Below are 20,934 nucleotides of genomic sequence, written 5' to 3'. Positions count from 1 at the left end.
ACTAAAAGGTGCAAGCTGCAAGACATTAATGCCTATCATAGCATTAACTGCTGCAATGCCTATACTCTGTTCTATCCTAACAACTTTTTTAATACAATACTTATTAAAATACATTAATTAAAAAAGAGTAATAAAGTTGGAGTCAGACTTTGTTTTACTTACCCAATTTAAATATGTGAATTTAGGTTTATGTGACAAATGTGTTATCAGAATATTATAAACATGTTTCCTTGCTCTGGTGTAAATAAATGAAAGCCATCCCAAAGACTATGAATACTTTATGCCATAGTATTAGAGACCACACCACTGCTGTGGGGAGATAAAGGTTTCAGCTGTTTTTAAAGTGTGCTTGTTAAATAGATATTGCAGATCTTATTATATAGATTATCTCTATACATCCCCGGAGATGCAATTATCCCCGAATTTTTACAAAACCCATTAGATAGCCTTGTAACACCAGTTATAATCTGTTTAAAATAACATTTATGGCAATTTAAAATGAATGTGCCATACAGGTTCACTTTAACCACTTGCTTACTGGGCACTTAAACCCCCCTCCTGCCCAGACCAATTTTCAGCTTTTAGCGCTGTCACTCTTTGAACAACAATTGTGCGGTCATACAACACTGTACCCAAATTACATTTTTAGCGTTTTTTCCCACAAATAGAGCTTTCTTTTGGTGGTATTTGATCACCTCTGTTTTTTTTATTTTTTGTTAAAAAAATACAAAACCGTTTTATATTTTGTTAATACATTTTGCAAACAGGTTATTTTTCTCCTTCATTGATGTACGCTGATGAGGCTGCACTTATGGGCACTGATAGGCTGCACTGATGTGCACCGATAGTCTGCATTGATGGGCACTGATAAGGCAGCACTGATGGGCACTAATAGGTGGCACTGATGGCACTAATAGGCGGCACTGGTGGACACTGATGAGGTGGCACTGAAAGGTGGCATTGGTGGGCACGGAGAGATGGCACTGATCAGTGGCACTGATGGGTGGCACTGAAGGGTGGCACTGATGGGTGGCACTGAAGGGCACTAATAGGTGGCACTGATAGCTGGCAATGAGGGGCACTGATAGGTGGCAGTGATGAGCACTAGGGATGAGCCGAACACCCCCCGGTTCGGTTCTCACCAGAACTTTCGAACGGACCCCAAATTCGTACGAACGTTAGAACCCCACTGAAGTCTATGGGACTCGAACATTCGAAATTAAAAGTGCTAATTTTAACTGCTAATATGCAAGATACTGTCCTAAAAAGGGTTTGGGGACCTGGCTCCTGCCCCAGGGGACATGGGTCAATGCCTAAAATGTTTTTAAAAATGGCCGTTTTGGCGGGAGCACTGATTTTAATGACGATTAAAGTGAAAAAAAAAGTGAAATATTCCTTTAAATATCGTGCCTGGGGGGTTTCTAGAGTATGACTGTGAAGTGCCACGTGTTTCCCACGTTTAGAACAGTCCCTGCACAAAATTACATTTAACGGAAATAACGTCATTTAAAACTGCTTGCGGTTTTAATGTTATATCTGGTTCCTGCAATATGGTTGAAAATCATTGAGAAAAATGCCATGGGTAGCCCTCCCTGCCCATTACCAGCCCCTTTGGATCTTCTACGGATATTATGGGGAACCCCGTACCCATATTAAAAAAAGTTAATACGTGTGGCCCCCAGGCCCTATATACTCAAAACAGCAGTATACAGGCGATGCAAACAAGACAGGGACTGTGTAGGTTTGTTGTGTTAAGTAGAATCTGTTTGTAATTTTCAACTGGTAAATTTTTAAAGTGTAGCTCCAGACAAAAAATCTATTTTTAAGCTTTTTGGAAAACATAGGGAAGGGTTATCACCCCTGTATAATTTGTTTTGCCGTCCGTCTTTTTTCATCTCACTTGCTGTTGTCTCCTTCCGTTTGCAAGTAGGAGATGTTTGTAAGTTGGATGTTTGCAAGTAGGGGCCTGCCCTATATGCTCTGCAGAAATGGCGGAACAAGGTGTTGGTTTTGCCAAAACATTGTAAGCCCTCAAAGTGACTCTTGGTGGGCGCTAGAGCGCCCTGCTGTGAACGATTATATCAAGAATTGTAATTAAATGCTATTGTTGAACAGTGGTAGAAAAATTGACCTTTTGGTGGTTGTGGTGCTGGTGCCACAAAACTATAAGTCCTCACAGTTACTCTGGGTGGGCACAGGAATGGGCCCTCCTGTGAAATATTATATCAAGAATTGTAATTACATGCCCCTGTTAAACAGGGGCAGAAAAATTGGGCCTGGTGCCACGACACTGCAACCTCTCCCATATACTCTAGTTGTAGTGAAGGAATGAGCCCTGCTGCAAAGCATTGCATCAAAAATTGTAATTAAACTCCCCTGTTAAACAGGGGCAGAAAAATTGGGCCTTAGGCACTGGTGCTGGTGCCACGACACTGCAACCTCGCCCATATACTCTAGTTGTAGTGCAGGAATGAGCCCTGCTGCAAAGTATTGCATCAAAAATTGTAATTTAATGCCCCTGTTAAACAGGGGCAGAAAAATTGGGCCTTAGGCACTGGTGCTGGTGCCACGACACTGCAACCTCTCCCATATACTCTAGTTGTAGTGCAGGAATGAGCCCTGCTGCAAAGCATTGCATCAAAAATTTTAATTTAACACCCCTGTAAAACAGGGGCAGAAAAATTGGGCTGGTGGCATCACCCAGAACCAGAAATGTTCTTCCAACATATCAGCGGAGGAGGAAGAGGATAGACAATCAACATAACAGGACAGTCACTCAGCATCAGCATAGGCAGTCTTGAAGGGATGTGATATTTCTAAAAAAATTATTCGGTTACATCAGCTTCAGGTGCTTGGTAACTGTGGATGATCCAAGACTGATTCATCTTGATGAAGGTCAGTCGATCAACTGAGTCGGTGGACAGACACACCCTGTGATCGGTAACAAAGCCACCAGCAGCACTGAAGGTGCGTTCCGAAAGAACACTGGATGCAGGACAGGCCAGTAGCTCAATTGCATTGCAAGCTCTGGCCAGTGATCCATCCTCAAGACCCAGTAAGCCAGAGGATTTTCAATGGGAAAGGTGTCCAAGTCTGACCCTGCCCCTAGGTATTCCTGCACCATGTGAATCAGACGCTGGCAATGGTTGCTGGAACCGATCATACCTTGGGGCTGCGGACTAAAAAATTGTCTGAAAGCATCGGTCAGACGGCCACCTTCTCCACCGCTCCTTCTGACCGATGCCTCAGCAACACGTTGTCCAGGACCAGGAGTTTGTAACCTCCCAGTCTCTGGGAACGCGTTGCACAGACCTTTCTGCAAGGCCTCCTGGAGATGTCTCATCCTCTACTGCCTCTGCGACGGCAAGATAAGGTCGGCAACCTTACCCTTGTACCGTGGATCAAGGAGAGTGGCCAGCCAGTAATGGTCCCTCTCCTTGATCTGAAGAATACGGGGATCCTTCCGCAGGATCAGGGAGGCCATGCAGCGTAGGTTAGCTGAGGCATTCGGTCCGGAGTCCTCTGGGTCACTAAGGACAACATGATCCGCAGCTACCTCCTCCCAGCCACGGGTTTCTTGGGACTGTAAATCATCCCTACAAGACTGCTGCTGCTGCTGATGCTGAGTACCAGCCTCCACCTCCATGCTGACACAATCATCCTCCTCCTCATCCTCTTCCTGTGTGATGGGTTGCATAGCAGGAACACTGTCTGGATAAAGGGGGCCTTGAGATGCAAGGAAGTCCTCCTCTTCCTGCCTCTGTTCTGCCTCAAGTGCCCTGTCCATTATTCCATGCAGCGTATGCTCCAAGAGGTGGACAAGAGGTACAGTGTCACTGATGCATGCACTGTCACTGCTCACCATCCTTGTGGCCTCCTCAAAGGGTGACAGGACAGTGCATGCATCCCTGATCATGCCCCACTGGCGTGGTGAGAAAAAACCGAGCTCCCCTGACCCTGTCCTGGTGCCGTAGTCGCACAGGTACTTATTGATGGCCCTCTGCTGCGTGTGCAGCCGTTGCAGCATGGCCAACGTTGAGTTCCACCTGGTGGGCATGTCACATATAAGGTGGTTCTTGGGCAGGTTCAACTCCTTTTGGAGCTCAGCCAGCCGAGCACAGGCATTAAATGATCGGCGGAAATGCACACAGACTTTCCTGGCCTGCTTCAGGACATCCTGTAAGCCCGGGTACCTGCCCAAGAACCGCTGCACCACCAGGTTAAGGACGTGAGCCACACAGGGCACATGGGTCAGTTGTCCCTGTCGGAGGGCGGAGAGGAGGTTGGTGCCATTGTCGCAAACCACCATTCCTGGCTTAAGCTGGCGTGGCATCAACCACCTCTCGGCCTGCCCCTGCAGAGCTGACAAAACATCCGCCCCAGTGTGGCTCCTGTGCCCCAAACAAACCAGCGCAAGCACAGCATGGCATCGTTTTGCCTGCGTACTTGCGTAGCCCCTGGAATGCCTACGGAGCACCGCTGGTTCTGAGGACAGAGCACTGGAAGAGGACATGGAGGAATAAGAAGAGGAGGGGGTGGAGGAGAGAGGTGTGTCACAACCAATAGTAGCATTTTGGAGGCGTGGTGGCGCAACAACCTCCAACACTACTGCACCTTGTTCTGCATCCTTCCCAGCTGCCAGAAGAGTGACCCAATGGGCCATGAAAGACAGGTAGCGTCCCTGTCCATGCATGCTGGACCATGAGTCAGTGGTAATATGCGCCTTACCGCTGACCGCACTGTCCAGCGAGGCAAGGACATTGCCTTCCACATGCCCGGAGAGAGCCGGAATCGCCTTCCGTGAGAAAAAGTGGCGTTTGGGGACCTGCCACTGAGGAACCGCACATTGTACAAACTCACGGAAGGGGGCCGAGTCTACCAACTGAAAAGGCAGCAGTTGAAATGCTAGCAATTTAGCCAAGCTAGCATTCAACCGCTGGGCATGTGGATGGCTGGGAGTTAACTTCTTTCGCCGGTCCAGCAGGTGGGGCAGGGACATTTGCCTGCTATAATTGGACGTGGGTGTACTGCTAGCAGAGTGCCCGGAAGCACTTGGCTGTGACACACCTAATTCTACACCTTCATTCCTCTCAGAGCAAGTTTCAGAGAGGACTGAAGGTCTAGTTGGGTTGGTGATCCCAGCTGATGAGGAGCAAGGAGAGGACCGCTTTGTTCTATGGTGTGGGTCTTTGAGGTATGTTTGCCAACGAGCTGCATGGCAGGTCAACATATGTCTGGTTAAGCATGTGGTGCCCAAGCGGCTGATGTTTTGGCCAGGCGAGATACGCTTGAGACATATGTTGCAAATAGCAGCGGTGCGATCTGATGCACTCGTCTCAAAAAAGGCTCACACCAAAGAACTTTTAGAATAACGCGTAGAGGCAGTGCCCTGCACAGACGGAGCCTTGCGGTGTGATTCAGTCGGTGTGTGCTGCCCCTAAGCTGGCCCCCGGAGGGCATCCTGCCTCGTTGGACATGTGCCTCCTCCTCCTCCTCCTCCTCCTCCTCTCTCCTACCAGGCACCCACGTGGAGTCAGTGCCCTCATCATCCCCTCCCTCTTCATCGCTGGAGCAAACCTGGCAGTATGCTGCAGCTTGTGGAACATGACTGCCAGATTGCTGTCCTTTTTGAGCATCCCCTCTCTCTGCATTCACGCTACTGCCTTCCTCTAGCTGAGTATCATCATCAGAGCCTACAAAACACTGGGCATCCTCCTGGAGCATGTACCCAACACTGTGCTCAAAGAGTTCAGGAGACTCCTCAGGGGGACGTGGTGGGTCTAGGGAAGGAGTCACTGATGATGACATTGAGAGGAGGGAAGACGATGCGTTGGCAGCTGCTTTGCTAGTACCCTGAGCCTGGGTGAGAGAGGATGAGGAGGATGAAGAGGGCTTGGTCATCCACTCTACCAAGTCGTTGGCATGTTGCGGCTCAACATGTCCAGCTGCCGAAAAGAAGGACAAGCATGTCCCATGGCCACGTGCTGATGATGACGATGCACCGCGTCCATGACCAGCACTGTTGTCTCTAGACACAGAGCCTGCTTGCCTTCTTTTATCGGATCATGCCTGTCTGCCTCTCCTTGCTGGCCTTCCAGACATGGTAATGGCCTGAAGAGAGATGGGAAAACCAGCAATTGGGTAGTGTATATTGTGCACTAACTCCTGCAGATGGCAGATGGCTCAATTAGAGAAGAGCTATGTAGGTGGATATAACGGTGTATACTGGGTTCAGGGCATGCAGACAGCACGCACAATCTCCTACAACTGACTGCAAGCTCTATTTAAAAAGGGCAAGATAGTTAGCTATATAGGTGGATATAGCGGTGTATACTGGGTTCAGAGCATGCAGATAGCACGCACAATCTCCTACAACTGACTGCAAGCTCTATTTAAAAAGAGCAAGATAGTTAGCTATATAGGTGGATATAGCGGTGTATACTGGGTTCAGGGCACATAGACAGCACGCACAATCTCCTACAACTGACTGCAAGCTCTATTTAAAACAAGCAATATAGCTAGCTATATAGGTGGATATAGCAGTGTATACTGGGTTCAGAGCACGCAGACAGCACGCACAATCTCCTACAACTGACTGCAAGCTCTATTTAAAACGCGCAAGATAGCTAGCTATATAGATGGATATAGTGGTGTATACTGGGTTCAGACCACGCAGACAGCACGCACAATCTCCTACAACTGACTGCAAGCTCTATTTAAAAAGAGCAAGATAGTTAGCTATATAGGTGGATATAGCGGTGTATACTGGGTTCAGGGCACGCAGACAGCACGCACAATCTCCTACAACTGACTGCAAGCTCTATTTAAAAAGAGCAAGATAGTTAGCTATATAGGTGGATATAGCGGTGTATACTGGGTTCAGGGCACGCAGACAGCACGCACAATCTCCTACAACTGACTGCAAGCTCTATTTAAAATGAGCAAGATAGCTAGCTATATAGGTGATATAGCGCTGTATACTGGGTTCAGGGCACGCGGACAGCACGCACAATCTCCTACAACTGACTGCAAGCTCTATTTAAAACGAGCAAGATAGCTAGCTATATAGGTGATATAGCGCTGTATACTGGGTTCAGGGCACATAGACAGCACGCACAATCTCCTACAACTGACTGCAAGCTCTATTAAAAAAGAGAAATATAGCTAGCTATATAGGTGGATATAGCGGTGTATACTGCGGTCAGGGCACGCAGACAACAACCACTACAGAAGAGCAAGAACGCAAAATCGGCCGATAACGATCGGTGTATACTGTGTTGAAGGTACACAGAACACCCACTAACTCCTACAGACACCAACACACTACACAAGGCCGCCGTGCTGGCGGCCTTATATAGTGTGGAGCGTTTACTACACAGCCTGAGCTATGACTGGCCACAGGCATCCTGCCTGTGGCCAATCATGGCTCTCCTCGCTGCCGGCGCTGTGATTGGCCAAGCATGCGGGGTCACAGTGCATGCTTGGCCAATCATGAGCCAGCAATGCACTGCGATGGCGCAGTGCATTGTGGGCCATGAGCGCCACACGAATTTGGCACGAACGGCCCATAACATTCGGAATTCGCCGAACGGGCGAACAGCCGATGTTTGAGTCGAACATATGTTCGACTCGAACACGAAGCTCATCCCTAATGAGCACTGATGGGTGGCAGCGATGGGCACTGATCGGCACTGGTAGGTGATACTGATAGGCAGCACTGCTAGGTGGCACTGATTGGCACCACTGGTGGGCATTGATATGTGGCACTCATGGACATTGATAGGTGGCACTGATTGCTGGCGCTTATGAACTGATTCGTGGCACTGTGTGGGCACTGGCAGGTGGCACTGGAAGGTGGTATTGGTGGGCCCAGGTGAGGTGGCTTTGCCTCTTCCTCTTTGGGACCATTGTCCTTTGCCCTGAAGCCAGTGATCAGTGTTTCTTTCTCTTCACGTTGTCAGCGTGGCAGTCTGGCAGTCTGCCAGATTAACTCATAGTGAACTCTCAAACAGCCAAATGAAGGTACTTGCAGAAACATGGGTGTCCCGAAGTGTGTATCCAGTATACACACATACTTGCTAGGTCTAGAGATCATCTACAATCTTAGCCTAGGTTTCCACTATTGCAACCTAAAATGTCTTGCGATTTTGATGCAACCTTTATGAGACTTGAAGCAATGCCTGTGTATTCTTGAGGTCCATGGCCCCAGGTGACATCAAAGTGGGATGAAAGTAGTGCAGGGACTACTTTGAAGTTGCTGAGCTTTGAAGTCACACCACTATGAACTGTACTCCTTGGAAATAATGGGGTATGATTTGTGGAAGCCAAGCCTTACTGATGGCTGGAGAGATTGACTGCAATGATGCCCTATGCAGTTTTGGATCGTAATCCTTCTGCTTGTTGACCAAGTCCTACTTTTGAGTAAAGAACATGCAGTCATAACCCTTGTGCTCTAATGCGTCATGGAGGGAATGCAATGAGTTGAAGGAGAGGAATGAAAAATTCCAACGGCTTCCTTAATGCACAGGACCCACGGATCCTAAAGCTCAAATTTTACATGTAATTCTATCAGCCGACCCTACTGGGCGACTTGGGTTTAGACAGACAAATAAAGATGATTATCCCAGTGTTTAACCCCTTCCCTGCCAGTGTCATTTATACAGTACATTTTTATAGCACTGATCGCTGTTTAAATGACAATGGTCCCAAAATAGTGTCAAAAGTGTCTGATGTCGCAGTCACGATAAACATCGCCGATCGGCCGCCATTACTACAAAAAAAAAATAATAATAAAAATGCCATAAATCTATCCCCTATTTTTTAGAAGCGATAACTTTTGCGCAAACCAATCAATATACGCTTATTGCAAATTTTTTTTACCAAAAATATGTAGACAAATACATATCGGTCAAAACCGAGGAAAAAATTTTTTTTTTATATATTTTTGGGGGGTATTTATTATAGCAAAAAGTAAAAAAAATTGCTCTTTTTTTGTTTATAGTGCAAAAAATAAAAACCGCAGAGGTGATCAAATACCACCAAAAGAAAGCTCTATTTGTAGGAAACAATTGTCAGTTAAAGCGACGCAGTGCCGTATCACAAAAAGTGCTCTGGTCAGCAAGGGGGTTAAATCTTCCGGGGCTGAAGTGGTTAAACCCAGCAGTAGGCATCAAGTCGCTTTGCCTACAGCGGCCGCTTGCCCACAGTCCATTGCAGGCAGGCGGTCCACAAGTGGTTGAGGAAGGTCGGTCCTCAGACCTTCGAAGAGGTCAGCATGGAATGGTTGGCAGAGGAAAATGAAAAGATATTTGAATTTTGAAACTCATGAAAAATACCCCCCACATCCTCACCTTCCCACTTTTTTTTCTTTTCTTGTTCCACCAAATTGTTATAAGATTATTGATTTATGACGCAATTATGAAAAATTTTCTCTTTTGTAAAATTATTATGTACATTTTTATTGATTCTTCAAATAATGAATAGAATTGAAACAGAAAAAGACGTAATCATGATCTGTCATTCCTTGGCTCTGTTATACCTGTGCCATGACCTCGTTATTATATTTAAAGATAATGTGCTACTGTAGAGGGATGGAATATAGAATCCAAATCCTTGAAACCTGATCATCATAAGTAGATAATATATACAATGTCAGAATGATTAGACAACTGCAAGTCATCATGATCTGGTCCCGCCACCTGTCACTGACTCCTCCGAGGTAATAGAAATAACTCATCTGCGGTGTGTCGGTAAACAACACTTTATGTATCAGCTGTAGATTGTAACGGAATGAAATGAAAACATAATAATAATGATATAAAATAAAAATAAAGCCTGTGCGGCCTGGAATCCAGCAAGGCGAGGGAAAGAAAAATCCTGCTTTCAGCAGCAGCATAACCGGCTGTAGCAGTGAGGAAAAAAAGACAATGCTGCCTCCAGGGAGGAGACTTACTGATATAGTGTAACCGGTCGTGGAATAGGGCAGGAGGCGGAGCCTACCCATACCTATATGCTGTCATGCTATGTCAGGAAAGGGTAATGTTGCTGCCATCCTGATATTTGTTAACTACATGTTGAATCCCTTATAAAAAAAATGTTTTTGTCAATGGCCAAAGGAACTAGTAAGCCACATAATTATTACTTGTACAATTTTTTTTACATCTTTTTTAAATGCAATACAAAACCCTCCTATGGGTCATACTGACTCTATAGAGGTCTGTATTATTCAATCAACTTGGGATATCATTCCCATAATATGTAACATATAAATTAAACAATGCAAGTGTGTCAAAGTTACATTTGGCATACACTTTGTATAGGCCCCTGAAAGGGACCATATAACAATGATGAAGTGTTCAAGGAGAGGCTTGACCTCACCAGGTAACCTTTCTTGGAAGTTTTTTGCATAACCTCCTTTTACAACCTCCTTCTTCTTTTAAGAAACCATTTTTGCAACCTCCTAGTTTCACCATCTTTGTCTCAACCCTGTTTTTTCAATCTTTTTCAACTATTGCAGCAATCACCTTTTGAAAACTAAACTCCAGGCACATTAATGTTCTTTATATAAATTCCCCAATGGTCGCAAATATTACATTGTAAAAATCCACTTTGTGCTTACTGATTGCCTGTGTGGTCCCAGATACAACCTTGTGGCCATAACATCATCTCTATTTGCACATGAAGCCTGAACAGAGAGTAAAACTATGGGTGGGGCATAGCAGGTCATTCCACTACAGGTGCCTGCATAAAACTAGAAATGGGGGTAGATAAAAGAGTTAGAGCAGCAGTGACTGGGTCTGTACTATAGGGAACTCCTGCACATAGGAAAAGTGCAGGGGTTGAACAGATTCATTAAGAATACACAAAGTTCTTGCATTTAGACAGTAAATTAATCCTTTTATGTAACGCAATTAGCAACCTTCTATTTTTTATCACTCTTCTTTCTCAAAAACACTCTTGCCCCATTCCTTCTCAAACTGCAAAGTGGGCCCCTGTCATAGGCTGCATGCTCTATTTACTAGGTGCACCCACACAGTGCGAGCCCGAAGTCCTCCCGGCCAGTGGTATAATTAGTGGTGGCCGGTGTTGGGGCTCAAGACTATGTTGGCGAGCTCTAAACAGAACTTTAGTCATTCCAATGGAAAGATAAGAATACAGGTCAGAAGGAATCTCTGGATTCCCAAATGGGCAGTGCTGTCTCTTTAAGGAGGAGTATAGTAGCAAATATAGTGGGAAAGGTCTCTCTTTCCTCTTGTGGGCGTTTGGAACACTAGATACACAAATAAGCTACCTCCTGCAATTTCTGGGGGCAATGTAAGCTATCCTGAACACAGTAGCAGCAACACTGAGGAAATAAAAAGACATTATGAAGGCAGATGTTCTCTTTCACAGCTCACTAGGCCTTGTAGTCCTATAGGAAATAGTCTCTCACCAACTATGATGCTCAGTGGTTCATCCGCAACTTCCTGTTCCCTCCACTCCAGGGCACAGTCCTCTGTACACAGTCAGCGGTTCCTTCAGCAGTGGTGGTCACTGGACAGGTGCATAGGGTTGCCACCCGTCCAGGATTCCCCCGGAAAGTTCGGGTTTGGAATCATGTGTCCGGGTTTCAGGCTGCCTGAAACCCGGACACATTATTTAGACTGGGCTATAGCTTCCCAGCAGGGGTGCTGGCTGCAGTTGTTTAGCTGAGAGTGTCTGTTACACTCTCTTTCACACTGCCCAAAGCCAACACTAACAATTCCCCCTCCCCCAAACACACAGACGGGAGAGGAGAGAGGCCTTGATCTGCACCTCTTCCCTCCACCCCTACCCCTCTGTGTCTGCTCACACTCCAATCCCTGGCACTGTGCCTCAGAAAAGGAAAGTTGGAGCTGGAAATTTGAAGTCCAGCAGCCTCAGATACATCTGAATGAGAGGTGCTGACTGCCAAGGGGTGAGTGAGCTCACCATCCATCCCTGTCTGTGACTGAAGTCTCCCCCCCTTCTCTCTCTTGCCCCTGAGTGAGTACACTAAGGTGAATCAGGGTTCTCAGAGCACCCTTTACATCAGAGTTCCCCTTTGCACCAGAGGCCGCAGTGTTCCCCCTTACATCAGAGTCCTCTCCGTACATCAGAGTAAATCAGTAAATCAGGGTTCCCAGAACATCCCTTATGTCAGAGTCCCCAGAGTTCTCCCTTACATCAGAGTCCCCAGAGTTCTCCCTTACATCTGAGTCTGCAGAGTCTCCCCTTACAGTGAAAGAGAACTCTGCGAGTTCAGATGTAAAGGGGAACTCTGTGGACTCTGATGTAAAGGGGGAACTCTTCTTATTAACTTCATATGATTAGAAATGTTATTTAATAGCAAAATATAGGTATAGTTTATAGTATAAAAAAAAATTGCTGTGCGCCGCTAAAGTGTTCGGGTTTGACTTGAAGAAAAAGTGGCAACCCTACAGGTGCACCAGCACATTCCCAATCCAGCACCAGAACTCTCCACGTGAGAGCGTGTCCTGGCAGCAGCATGCTTCCTCTCTTCCCAAGCACATTTTTCTTAGGACTGGTAGTCCCATGAAGTCTCTATTGTTTAAGGGCTGCCTCTTCAGGAATTATATTTACCGTCTGACCCCTCCAGCCCCAAGAATCATTGGGCAGATCTCCTCTTTTCCTGCTCAACAGCCCTCCTGCTGTCCCTGGCAGTGGGCGGGCTTATCTTTTGGTTGCTGCAGGCAAAGTGTCTTTTCTCTCTCCAGTACTGCAGCTCCATCTGATAAATACAGTGTGTGTGGGGGGGGGGGGGGGGGGGGGGGATTCGGGCAGAAAAGCAGTGGTTGGCCCCACCCTATGCCTGGTGGCTGCAGCAGGGTAGCTTTCAGTGCCTGAGCTGTGCAGGCTCTGCTGGCCAGGTACTCAACTTTTCCTGTAAATATGCAGGTTGGTTCTGCACCATCCCACCCCCCAAGCCACTCTGTTGGTCATTAAGGCTGCTCATCAAATGAAAAGACTAATAGGAAGGCTTGGGAGCTTGAAGGAGTGGGACTGACCTTGATTTTTACAGGAAGAGTAATCCGAAATATCTATAATGTATTTCTGAATCTACTAATTATTTTGAATAAAGGTAACCTCTGATGCATGTTTTTGTCATATGCTACTGTATGTTGAAATCCTTCAAGTTTGTGACAGGTTTATTTAAAAATGTAAAGGTTTTATTTACAATTTAAAAGTATTTAAAAGAAAAGTTCCTCAAAAGGTGTGTCTTTAAAGGAACATGAACACTCAGAGAAAAATATTTAGTAAAAAGTAAATTTTTTATTGATTTAACATCATATCATAAAACACATAATGACATTGAAATACACATGGACTTACAACATATAAGAGGATGGAAGAAACACAAACCAACTGCCAACTAGACAGATAGAATCCAGTGCGTTTTGACATGTGAAGTGAGGGTCTTCTTCAGGGCAAAAAGGGAGAGGGCTGAAAGGCTTCCATAAAAATACGAACAATCTATAAAGTTGATACAGAATATAATAATTATATATACATGTAGTGTCATGCAAGTACATACAACAGTTCAATCATTTATAGAACCATACATTATATTATTATCAAAGACTGACCTCATGTGTTTGATGCTATATGCACTGGAGAGCAATTGCTCAAGGTAAGAAGAGGAAGATGGAGTCCACATAAAACAGCAGGGTGTTAGTGCATGGGAGGTGACTTGCACATGATCCACCAAAGTAAAGCCCAGAAAGGAGGATGGAGAGCCGACACGAGAGACAAGAGGGGGACTGGTGGGTCAACCAAACAGTGCAGATCACATTGACTCGAGAGCAGAGAGGATGGCCAAAAACGACTCCTTTGTGACTAATGTGGCATTTATAGAACCATATATATTATGTTATTATCAAAGACTGACCTGATGTGTTTGATGCTATATGCACTGAAGATCAATTGCTCAAGGTAAGAAGAGGAAGATGGGAAAGTCCACATAAAACAGCAAGGTGTTGGATCATGTGCGAGTCTCCTCCTGTGCACTACTAAAGACTCGAGAGCAGAGAGGATGGCCAAAAACTACTCCGTTGGAACTAATGTGGCATCTGTGGCCACACTATACATCTATTAACAAAAATAAAATATGAAAAGGATTTAATGGCTGATCAGAGTGATAAGCCAAAAAAGAAGTTGATAATTAATATTATTGATATTTATTATCCCAAAAGGGAGATAGAGACCATACAGTACAGTAAGTGACCTACCTATTAGTGTTGTTTTTAGGATCATTTCTGATCACAGAAGAGCCCAAAAAATTCCCAAAAATATCATGCAGTCAACCCCAGAGGAAAATTTATCCACAGGTTTCACAGGTGGAAAAAGTTCATAGGCCGTAGATGGTAAAACCCAAAAATTAAACAGAAAAACAGCAATATGCCTGTATTTGATAATACAGGGCAATGAGGATAAACCTAGGTTGAAAAAATAGAAATAATAAAAGGTTTAGATTGAGGTGTGTGAATAAACTATAAAACACATGTAGCGCTTAAACCCGAATGAGCTGCTGGTTTGCACTCTTCGGAGAAACCCCCCTAGCATGACTCTGTGCCCTTGGCACAATTGTGGTGCAATAATAATACAGTACAATATAAAACAGTATAAGGTACCTTTATCAATCTCTCAGGATCCTCCACCTGGTGGGGAAAAACAGTACGCCACACAATTGTACTCAACCAACAATACTTTTACTGAAGGTATATTAAACAGGTGGTTACAGGGATTGCACTGTCGTCCCAACATAGGACGTCAGTACAATATAAATCAACAGTCAATTACAATAAGCAATATATATGTATGTTTTACGTGAGGCCTCACTTAAAGTTCTTTCTCCTTTATCTTCTTTCTTCGCTAGCTTAAGTGGCTCCTCAGGTATTTATAATCCAAAGGGGTAGGTAGAAAGATTAATTCAGAATGCTCCAGGTATAGTTCTGTCAGAAAAGGTTCCCTCCGCTGGTAATACCGATCATTTGGCGTGCAGTACTGAGATCCACCAGCAGGTGTCTCCTGGCAGTTTGGAGCTGTCAGAAGAGCTTTTCCCTGCTGGAATTATGTCATCTTTGGGCCGCAGTACTGGCGTCCACCAGCGGAGGGATCCTGGCAGTGTGGAGCAGGCATTACCTTCTGCAGTCAGGCGTCACATGACTGATAGCAGCCATTGTATAAATACCCGGAAAGTGCACACACACCTTTCCCTGGTATTGTCCTTGTGCCCTGACCTGCAGCCTGTTTACCTGATACCTGATCCTTGATTCCTGCATCCTGCATCCTGCCTCCTGAACCTATTGTACCTGATCCTATCTATTCCTGCATCCCTGGAACCTTATCCTGCAACCTGTTCCCTTTCTCCTTGTCCCCCCATCTGCTGACCTCCTATTTATGACCCTGGCATGGCTTGACTACGATTCTGGTACTCCCTTTTGCTACATATGCTGGTTTGTTTGTTTATCTTCACTGTTTGGTTGTTTGGTTTGTTCACTCAGTTTGTATTGGTGGTGTATTCACATTTATATACATTTACTTTAATAAACTTACTTTCACCTATTTATGTCTGGTTCACTCCGTCGCAGTCACATAGTTCTGGTCACTTCTAGTTTATGACAGAATACCAGGGCCATTCCTGACCAGAAGTGGCTGCACAGGGGAACCACTTTGCTGCAGTTTGGTTGCAAACATGAATGCTGATGAGGTTATTTATTTTTCTCTGCTGGCATCTGAAAGTAGTGATTATTGCCGCCAGGCTTTGAAAGAATGGTCTAGTGACCAGTTGTTTGCGGCAATCCGTTTGGCTCACTCCCTGGTCGATCAGGGTTATATATTGTTTGGGGAGGTGCAGCCTTTCATCTGTACTGAGCTGGCCCTGCCCTGTATCTCAGATGGCCATGATGATTTCACTCCTCCTTTTAATATGAATCAGGTTGTATCTTTAGTATTGCTTTTTGAAGATGATCCTGCTGATTTTTGTGAACACTACTCAGCCTGTTCCCCACAAGTGATTGCTGAGTGTATTGTGTCTGCTCAGTCTTTTGTTGGACAGGGAGACTTAAAACTACAGTTTATACAACCTATACTTTCAGCATGGTCTGACATGGTGCAATCAGCCCCAGCCAAACAAACCACCTCTGACATCAGACATCAGCCTACCCAAATGTATGTTTCCCCATCAGCCATGTCAACCTCAGTTGCAGCCCTGTACACGTTGCTCCCAACCAAATACTCATATCTAGTCTCTGCTCCCTGTACTTATCCTGCATTCAACCCACCTGCCTCCTCTCCGCTGCCTACAAACCCACAAGATCTTCCCCCAGCTACTGTTACCTCTTCTCTGACATATCACAATCCTCCTTTCCAGTCTGCTGCACCGCTTACCTACAGTCCTGCAGTCATCTACAGAGCTTCAGTGGCTAAGCCAAAGAAAAAAACAAAAGTTTTTCCCAACCAAAATGATCCTACCATTAACCCAACCTGCCTCCACACCCACCAATCTGTCCCAGCTTGAAGTTCCGGTGCCAGAGTTCCAGCCCGGAGTGCCAGAGCCAGAGTTCCAGCCCGGAGTGCCAGAGCCAGAGTTCGGAGTGCCAGAGCCAGAGTTCCAGCCCAGAGTGCCAGAGCCAGAGTTCCAGCCCGGAGTGCCAGAGCCAGAGTTCCAGCCCGGAGTGCCAGAGCCAGAGTTCCAGCCCGGAGTGCCGGCTGCCCAGCCAGAGGTGTTCCTGTCTGCTGCCCAGCCTGATGTGCCTCTGCCAGCTTCCCAGCCTGATGTGCCTCTGCCAGCTTTCCAGTCTGATGTTCCGGCCTTCCAGTCTGATGTCCCGACCTTCCAGTCTGATGTCCCGACCTTCCAGTCTGATGTTCCGGCCTTCCAGTCTGATGTCCCACTGCCAACCTTCCAGTCTGATGATCCGGCCTTCCAGTCTGATGTGCCGACCTTCCAGTGTGATGTCCTGGCCTTCCAGTCTGATGTCCCGCTGCCGACCTTCCAGTCTGATGTTCCGGCCTTCCAGTCTGATGTCCCGCTGCCAACCTTCTAGTCTTATGCTTTCCAGTCTGATTTCCTGCTGCCGACCTTCCAGTCTGATGCCTTCCAGTCTGATGTCCTGGCCTTCCAGTCTGATGCTTTCCAGTATGATGTCCTGGCCTTCCAGTCTGATGCTTTCCAGTCTGATGTCCCGGCCTTCCAGTCTGATGCCTTCCAGTCTGATGTTCCGGCCTTCCAGTCTGATGTTCCGCTGCCAACCTTCCAGTCTGATGTCCCACTGCCAACCTTCCAGTCTGATGATCTGGCCTTCCAGTCTGATGATCCGGCCTTCCAGTCTGATGTGCCGACCTTCCAGTGTGATGTCCTGGCCTTCCAGTCTGATGTCTCACTGCCGACCTTCCAGTCTGATGTTCCGGCCTTCCAGTCTGATGTCCCGCTGCCAACCTTCCAGTCTTATGCTTTCCAGTCTGATGTCCTGCTGCCGACCTTCCAGTCTGATGCCTTCCAGTCTGATTTCCTGCTGCGGACCTTCCAGTCTGATGCCTTCCAGTCTGATGTCCTGGCCTTCCAGTCTGATGCTTTCCAGTCTGATGTCCCGGCCTTCCAGTCTGATGCTTTCCAGTCTGATGTCCCGGCCTTCCAGTCTGATGCTTTCCAGTCTGATGTCCCGGCCTTCCAGTCTGGTGCCTTCCAGTCTGATGTCCCGGCCTTCCAGTCTGATGCCTTCTAGTCTGATCTCCGGGCCTTCCAGTCTGATGTCCCGGCCTTCCAGTCTGATGCCTTCCAGTCTGATGTTCCAGCCTTCCAGTCTGATGCCTTCCAGTCTGATGTCCCGGCCTTCCAGTCTGATGTGCCTGATATTCCAGTGCCTGCTTTCCAGCCTGACGTTCCAGTGCCTGCCTTCTAGCCTGACGTGCCGCTGCCTGCCTTCCAGCCTGACGTGCCGCTGCCTGCCTTCCAGTCCGATTTGCCTGCTTCCTGGTCCGATGTGCTTCTGTCTGCTGTCCAGCTTGAGGTGTTCCTGTCTGCTGCCCAGCTTGATGTGCCCATGCCCCCTGCCCAGCTTGAAGTGCCCATGCCTGCTTCCCAGTTTGAAGTGCCTGCTTTCCAACCTGATGTGCCCGTGCCCACTGCCCAGCTTTAGGTGCCGTGGCTGCTGCCCAGCTTGAAGTGCCTGCTTTCCAACCTGATGTGCCCGCTGACCAGCTTGATGTGCCTGCTGCCCAGCATGATGTGCCCGTGCCTGCTGCCCAGCATGATGTGCCCGTGCCTGCTGCCCAGCTTGAAGTGCCTGCTTCCCAACCTGATGTGCCCATGCCCACTGCCCAGCTTGATGTGCCCGCTGCCAAGCTTGAAGTGCCCGTGCCTGCTGCCCAGCTTGAAGTGCCCGCTTCCCAACCTGATGTGCCCATGCTTGCTTCCCAGCTTGATGTGCCCATGCCTGCTTCCCAGCTTGATGTGCCCGTGCCTGCTTCCCAGCTTGATGTGCCCGTGCCTGCTTCCCAGCTTGATGTGCCGTGCCTGCTTCCCAGCTTGATTTGCCTGCTGCCCAGCTTGATTTGCCTGCTGCTCTGCTTGATGTGCCAGCTGCCCCGCTTGATGTGCCCATGCTGGCTGCCCAGCTTAATGTGCCTGTTGCCCAGTTCGATGTGCCTGCTACTCAGCTTGAGGTTCCTGTGCCTGCTATCCTGCTTGACGCAATGAACTTTTCCCAGCAACCGCTAGTTGGAGCGTTCGGAGGTCGCTCCTTCGAGGGGGGGGTACTGTCAGGAAAGGTTCCCTCCGCTGGTAATATCGATCATTTGGCGTGCAGTACTGAGATCCACAAGCAGGTGTCTCCTGGCAGTTTGGAGCTGTCAGAAGAGCTTTTCCCTGCTGGAATTATGTCATCCTTGGTCCGCAGTACTGGCGTCCACCAGCAGAGGGATCCTGGCAGTGTGGAGCAGGTATTACCTTCTGCAGTCAGGCGTCACATGACTGATAGAAGCCATTGTATAAATACCAGGCAAGTGCACACACGCACTGACTTGCAACCTGTTTACCTGATACCTGATCCTTGATTCCTGCATCCTGCCTCCTGAACCTGTTGTACCTGATCCTATCTATTCCTGCATCCCTGGAACCTTATCCTGCAACCTGTTCCCTTACCCCTTGTCCCCCCATCTGCTGACCTCCTATTTATGATCCTGTCCTGGCTTGACTACGATTCTGGTACTCCCTTTTGCTACATATGCTGGTTTGTTTATCTTCACTGTTTGGTTGTTTGGTTTGTTCACTCAGTTTGTATTGGTGGTGTATTCACATTTATATACATTTACTTTAATAAACTTACTTTCACCTATTTATGTCTGGTTCACTTGGGCGCTAAAGTGAACTAGGCCTCAAGCCTACTCAATGTCAGTCGCTCAGCTATGCCACTGTGGAACAACAGACTCCAGTAAGGCCTATGAGTGAGTTTAACTGCGTGCAGTAATAATAAACGGTGGGCCGTAACCCACTCACCAACTAGATCAGAGTTCTGGGTGATGACTCCGGTCCGGTAACTGCAGCTTGCTTCTGCTTAAACTGGGCTTAGACTGGGCCAGATGCTCTGTGTCGCTCCGCTGACTGGAACCGGTCCTCTGCTACTCCGACAAGCATCTCTGAACGTCGTCAATCTGATCACAGGCTCTCAGGCTCCTTCAAGTCACCTCGCAAACAGTCCGATTTGTAATCCGCGGTGACTGTCTGCCTATGTATCTGAGAAACCTCCTCACAGTTCCGCGCAGGCAGTGTGGTCTCAAGAGACAAAGTATGGCCGCTGCAGTCCCTTTTATACCCTACCCAGCATGCACTGCATATCAGAGTGTTCATGGGTAGGTCACACAGACTCCTGGGCAACAAAGGTCAAACCTCTTATCAAAACAAACAGTGTATGAAAGTCTTTTTGTGCTTGTGATCACCATATCTGTGCATTACCAGATTACCAGAAGACCCTGCGTCCCAACCCAGACCAACAACGCCGTCACCGCCCTCTATACACTAATAGGTAGGTCACTTACTGTACTGTATGGTCTCTATCTCCCTTTTGGGATAATAAATATCAATAATATTAGTTATCAACTTCTTTTTTGGCTTATCACAATAAATGATTGAACTGTTATATGTACTTGCATGATATTACATGTATATATAATTATTATATTTTGTATCAACTTTATAGATTGTTCGTATTTTTATGGAAGCCTTTCGCCCCTCTCCCTTTTTGCCCTGAAGAAGACCCTCACGTCACATGTCGAAATGAAAACACGTTGGATTCTATCTGTCTAGTTGGCAGTCAAGGTCACCTCCCCCCCCAGACTAGGGGACACCCTTGAGGGCCACCCACAGAATCCACAGAACTATATCTCTGTCTTTCCACCCAACTGCCCATGCTGGCTAAAGCCCTCATAAATATTACAGGCAGCTCCTCCTAACCTCCACCCACTGGCTCCAGAAGTTTCTACGGGTTTCTAGACTAGGGGGAGGCACCAGAGGAGCTGTCAGGATGAGTCATCCAGCCCTGACTCACTGAACCCTGACCCTGATTCACAGCTCAGACTTAGTCCTGAGCTATCCCTAAATTTTCCTACACCCATAAACCTATATTACAGAACCTATCCTACATCTAGCACACACTAGAGGGTGCTACACAAGCAGCAAAATTCTCCATCTTTCGAAGGTTGCCTACCCCTGCTCTAGTGTCATGACAAGCAGTTTTATCAGTCCTACCCAGTTCTTTCTGCAAACTACAGAACATGTCCCACCTATAATTTAAAGGAGAGAGGAGGTGTTGCATAGTCCTAACATAGTTCCTGTCCTTGGATGACAACACTGCTTCTTCACCAATGCGCACAATGAGCGAGTGTTGTCTCCCACTGGAAAAATCACCTAGTTAACAT

Source organism: Lithobates pipiens, unplaced genomic scaffold (genome assembly GCF_037356315.1).
Source record: "Lithobates pipiens isolate NorthernLeopardFrog02 unplaced genomic scaffold, aLitPip1_a1.2 Scaffold_1, whole genome shotgun sequence".
NCBI lineage: Eukaryota > Metazoa > Chordata > Amphibia > Anura > Ranidae > Lithobates > Lithobates pipiens.
This window is presented reverse-complemented; position numbering follows the sequence as displayed.